Here is a 6467-nt window from a genome sequence, read left to right as displayed (position 1 = left end):
GCCTTTTATTGCGTCTTTCACTACCCACGTACACAGACTACCCTCCACCTCCCCTATCTTTAGACAACGACCACCTAACGCTCTGACGACGACTACAGACGCGCACCCTCCCTTCCCCTTATAGTGCGTCTCGCTACCATCACACCCTCACCGATCCCTCCTGCACCCTTTGCAACAATCCGACCGCCTCCTCGCCCACATCCTGTTCCAATGCCCGGCGGATACTCCCCCGCGGGGTCTAGAGCACCTTACCACCTGGGAGACCTGTGAGAACCTGTTGCACTCTGAGGACCCGGTTCGGCACAAGATCGCCACAGACTGGGCTGCCGACGTCATGAACCATATGAACATGAACGTTTGCGTCTAGTGGGGCCGTGCGGGGCCCAGGAGCATGCATGCCACAAACGCCTCTGTTTTAATAAAGTTATTACCACCACCACCCACGCGCGCGCGCGCGCGCGCGCGCGTGATGCTAAAGCATTACTAGGCTATGTCGGCAAAGTCGTGTGCACAAAACTTGTGCCCAGTCTTTTGTCGTTCTCGTAAGAGCTGGGGTCAAACGAGTGGTTGTAATTGAAAGAAGGTGTGAGGATGCCAAACAAGAAATAAGGTTGATTGGATGTGTATTTAATTATTAGAGCCGGAAATGCAAAAGTAAAATTAATCAGACGTCGAATAAGCCGTACAACTATTGTCGACGTCCAAGGAAAGTGACGTCACGCCAACCGGATGTGAATGTTTCGAACTTAAGGAGCCAAATAAATGCATGATAGTGATATAGTGATCAGAAGCGTGTAATGGCTGTCAGTTATTGAAATAAAAAATAAAATTAGGGCCTAAAAGGACGAGAAAGTCCAAACAATTGCGAAAAATGGCTACGCATATGAAGGGACCTCCTAACGGTTCGGTTGCCACGGGGACCGTCACCGGTGACGTCATGGCGTAGCCTAGCCCGTGTGACGTCATCGACGCCCGGCAGCGACCCTCTCTGCGCAAGGAAGGAGGTCGTTGAGGGCCACTGTGACGTCAAGAGCATCCTGGCAACGCGTGACGTCATGACGTCCGATGGCGCCCTTCTCCTACGCCAGTCTCTCTGGCGCCGCCGGCGCCGTATGAAGCAGTGTGTAACGGGGCAGAGAACGTTATACAGAACGCCGGACAGAGTGAGAAATGTAATCAAGAGAGATAAGGAGATAAAAAAAGAGAAGCAAAGAGGGCTGAAGAGGTGCAAAAAGAAGCAAAGAGAGACAAAGGGAGGCAAAGAGGGGCGAAGAGACGCAAATACAGGTAAAGAGGGGCAACAAGTGTTGAGGAGGAGACAATGCTTTCGAATGCCTCCAAAGTAGATTCTGCAGTGATCTTGAAATTTTTTTTCCTCGAAGGGGTGGAAGAAGGCCAAGGAATAAGCCTTGCACCTGTGACTTCCTCAACCCTAAGACGTACACAGCAAGTTAGCGGGATATTAAAAAAAAAAGGTTTTGTTTGCAGGACGAAAAAAGAAACAACACTATCTGGCCAACATCAGGCAACACAGTACTGATAAATAACAGAGAGAATAAAACACATTTTCTGAACATCTCAGGAACAGAATGCATTACTAAATCACGATGCTATTACTACAGAACTAAATCAAGAAAAGTGGCTGTGTACATTCACAGAATGGAAAATGAGCAGCCAAATATTTAAGCATAATCAAATGTATCAATGCCTTCTTTTTCAACAACACTTAATAATCGTAGAAGACTATGTCGGAGCATTTGTTGCCATAGGTTGGGCGGCATATTGGAACTTTCCATCAGTCCTGAATTCGAGTGCTGTGGATTGGACTATAAGAGTATAATTCTGCCATTCCTATAATGCTTCGTAGCTAGTTACTTATGCAGTACTTGCGGCATAATTTGTACTAATGTATATTGCTTACTTTCATCAAATTGAGCGATGCGAAAATGTGCCAGTCGGTGCTGTAATTCAACATTTTTAATTATTCGTAATATTTTTATAGCGCGATTCTTTGGCGCCCGCTCCTGCGTTTTGCGGCGTCACCGTCGACGTTGTTCCTCGTAACCAGCTCAATAAATAAATAAATAAATAAATAAATAAATAAATAAATAAATAAATAAATAAATAAATAAATAAATAAATAAATAAATAAATCCGGTCTGCACAGAATCGAACCTCCATCCCTCGGATCCCAAGCCGAACGCTTTAACCAACTGCGACACGCCCGGCATTTTTTTTTTTTCACATGGTATTTATAACACGCCTTCAAATGCAGGAAACAGTTATGTGCATGATTTACAAAGTAATCAGCCTGTAGCCGAGAAGTCCAATTGAAACATACAACACAACACCGCAGCACTAGAATACGTCTGAGCACAACTTCCCTGAAACGGTGGCAATGGCCGCCAGTCCGGTTGATAGTCACTATCTTCATGAAACGCACATAATAATTCTCCTTGTCTACCGTGAGGATGATAGTAGCGATGACAATTACGCTGTAATTAGTGATAATGACACTTATGACATTAGCGATGATAATGACAGTGCGTTTAATTGATAATGATAATGAGAGCAGACGTGATACACCGTGTGCACCTGCAACACTTAGGATTTCGCGTTACTGCAGTGTACATTTCATAATGCTCTCAGAATTTTAGCTCTTTGGCGCCCGTTCCTGCGTTTGGCGCCGTCGCCGTTGTCCCTCGTAACAAAAGGGTGCGGAGAAAAGAGTATAGGTTCTGCACTGCGCATGCGCTTGCCTCCGCGGAGGGCTGACTGATTGGAGCAGGAAAGCGTCTGCCGGCATTGCATGCTCCCGGACTAAAAGTGCATTCTGTCTAGATCTCCGGTGAACTTTGATGCGTTGAGCTGAACGCTGGTTACGTTCGATGCAATGCTCGGTAGTTCGCAACGCCCGAGCCGAAACTGCGAACCGCCTGCCTATAAAATAGTCTCTGCTCTGTCAGTTCTTTCTGAGCCATGAGCGAGGCAATCGGTGGAAGTCCTTTGTCTGCTTCTGAGGCTGCTGTTGCTTAACGAGCTGCTAGAGCAGAGGTCCAGCGTCTCCGACGAAGCACAAGCTTACCGTCGTGATTCAGGAGTGCGCGTCGCTGAAGCAGAGGTTTAGCGCCGCCGCCATGAATACAAATACCCTGCCATATTTTTGGTAATTGTGCATACATGTCTTGTTCTAATTATTTCCCTTAATCTATCAAAAAAGGTGAAATAGCTCATGAGCTGTGCTCAAATTTTCTATTAGGAAGCAAAGTAATAGTCGGAAAACGTTTTTATGTAGCCTTTTCAGCAGGTTTGTCTTTGCAGTCATTCCCCAGACAAACGTTTTTATGTAGCCTTTTCAGCAGGTTTGTCTTTGCAGTCATTCCCCAGACAAAGTCAAAGCAGTTTAGGTGAGATAAAGAGAGACCACACCAAACATGTACCATACCATTCTATAGCATATCATTAACGATTCCGACTCTCGCATTGTAGACATGTGAATCACAGCATAGCTTTGTAGTTGTGAGCAGGCACTTAACTTTGTTACAGGAATATGCATGAAGAGCAGCACGATAACTTTACAAAGCTGGAGAATGTAACCGTACAGTACCGCCGTGGGCAGTGTCCCGCTAGAGTAGTTCTTCTGAGAGCAGATACGTTTGTCACTTTAGAATGCAACACATGAAAATGTGGTTGGACGCTAACACCGCGAATAACATTCAAAATCTGTGTTCTGTGCTGAGCTACTGTATTTTGCTTGGAATACTAGCTAACCTTTTACTTTGCCGTCACCCTATTGCAGAATCGCGAGAAACTTGACGGGAAAAATACGGACGTAATTTCTGATGACAATTGTGACACAACCGTTCTTGTACATCGTTCAGGGGAGGCTCATATCATTTCCCATCCCACTTAGTATGTATCGGTTATCCAAGCGGGAAGCTTTATTAAGGAGAAAGCCTTTAATGGCTCATACTGTCGTGGACAAAGTGAGTCGCTTTTGCGGCGGCTGTGGCGTGGCGTTCCTTGGTGCGCGTTCAAGTGTGGGATTGCAGATGGCAGGAACGCTAGACAAGATGAGGCTTCTGGAGGAAAGGCGCAGTATCTTAATAATAATAATAATAATAATAATAATAATAATAATAATAATAATAATAATAATAATAATAATAATAATAATAATAATAATAATAATAATAATAATAATAATAATAATAATAAATACTTGGTTCACAGGAAGGGAAATGCGCAGTATCTGTCACACTTGTTTCTGTGGACACCTGAACCGCGCCGTGAGGGAAGGGAGGAAGGTGGAAGTTAAAGTGGAAAGACGGAAAGAGAAGTAGTGGAGGGCTACGGTGCAATTTCGACCACCTGGGGATCCTTAACGTGCACTGACATCAACATGACTGCCGTGATGGTGCTGGGACAGGTAGGTCACCGCCGCTTGCAGCGAGGGCTTGCCTGCCACCGAATTTTTATCTGTTGTAGGCCGTCATTGCACCCGCCACGCTTCGGTGATGGACGATGGCTCTTGTTGCGGCGCGCGTCTTTCTCTCCCTCTTCCTTTTCTTCTCTATTTTCTCTTCTGTCTGCACGAGGCAGCGGAGGTAGCCCACCTATAGAGCCAGTAGCAGGTCCGTGCATTTTATTTTCCTTCTTCCTACAGCCACAAAAGCACCGCTGACATCGCACAGCACACGAACGCCTCTTCGTTTCGCCTCCATCGAAACGCAGCCGCCGCGGTCGGATTCGAACCCGGGTACTCCGGCACAGTAGTCGGGCGTCACGCAGTATCTGTCACTCTTTTTTCCGACAAGTGTGCGTTTGGGTGGTACGCCATCGCTCCTGTCGCATGGCGTTCCTTGGCGCGCGTTCAAGTGTGGGATTGCAGATGGTAGGAACGCTAGACAAGATGAGACTTCTCAGGCTTTCGCCTTTCACTACTTTAGTCGCTAAAGTTCCTCGTAATTTTTGTCCTAGGTGTTTTAACTGATCGGATATGTACCTCCAGTTTTATGACGTTAATTATTATGTGCAGATGCCTACCAAGAAGTGAGACGGATGCAGTGCCTTCCTTTCTTCAAATAATAATAATAATTGGTTCACAGGAAGGGAAAGGCGCATCATCTGTTACACTTACTCTGTGGACACCTGAACCGCACCGTAAGGAAAGGGATGAAGGTGGGAGTAAAAGTGGAAAGAGAGAAAGAGGAGCCACAGTGGAGGGCTATGGAGTAATTTCGACCGCCTGAGGACCCAAACCAACAAAACACCTTTCTTTGCCAAACTATGTGCCAGCCTCTCAATGCCTGAAATTTGCGCCGTGAAAAGGCTCCATTGCGTCTGGGGTTAAGGAGAAGCCTAAGCGTTATCCTAATATTTTACGCTTAAAAAAGCAGGAGACAGGGCAATACACAGTTGCTTCAGTACATCACGCCATTCTGTGGTGAATCTCTTTTTCAAATTGTATACATCAAGTACCTGTTCTGTGAGGCTATTTTTTTTTGGACCAAATTTATTTCACGATGAATTCTTCCAGGAAAACAAAAACAATGAGTTTTATTTTATCTATTGCAAACCGCATGCAGTCCGCTGTGTCACGTATTTTTATTCAACCCGCCTAGAACGTGTAACATGAAGGAATGAAAAAGCGGTGAAGAGGCCCGAAATGATGTGTAACTAATCTATGTGAAAGGCAGAATAGCAGGAATGATTTTTTTGTCCAGCGGTTGCGCCGTGAGGATGGAATGTCGGGAAACCCTTGAGATTGTTTCAATGTAGGAACAAGGAAGTAAACATCAGGATGGGCAGGCTTTCCTGAGAAGACGAAGAAGGAAATTCCCCTCGGGCCAAGTACCACAAGTACTGCAAGTCGGTCTCGCAAAGAAGAAGAAGAGAGGGAGCTGCAGCCGGCCCAAAGCATCTTGGTCCCCAGAGGCTACAGGTAAGCGGCTGTCCTCATTTCCTCAGCGCGTTTGAATATTCAGAGCCAGCGATGCAAATTGTGAACGACTTGGGGACCCTAAAGGCACTGAGCACATTCTTCTCTGTGCAACAAAGCATCTTTGTTCTTATTGTTCTCAGGAAATGTCTGCCTTACTTCCTCTGGCGTTCATATTCCCGACGCTTTTTCTTTTGGTAGTGAAATTAAATGCTTGTTTACCTGGTTATGGAACTAACGCGATACTAGCGTTATACGCATGAATATAAATATAGCGTATTAGTAATAATATATGAATATAAATTAAAATGCGTATCTGAAAGACGTTATTCAATCATGTCAGTGTAATTGATCGTTTTGGTCTTGTCGTTAGTACGACTATTCGAGTTTTATTAGTAATTATAGAACTGGTAAGACGCACGAAACGAATACACTTAGGAGACTGATTACGCGTGTTTTACCTTTAGTATCACGTTATCATTCATGTGCTATAAGAATGGCTTAAAATAGAATGAAGCTTTGCGTT

The sequence above is a fragment of the Amblyomma maculatum genome, chromosome 4, assembly GCF_055883805.1.
Source record: "Amblyomma maculatum isolate TAMU_Amacu chromosome 4, ASM5588380v1, whole genome shotgun sequence".
NCBI lineage: Eukaryota > Metazoa > Arthropoda > Arachnida > Ixodida > Ixodidae > Amblyomma > Amblyomma maculatum.
Note: the sequence above shows the minus strand (reverse complement) of the source record.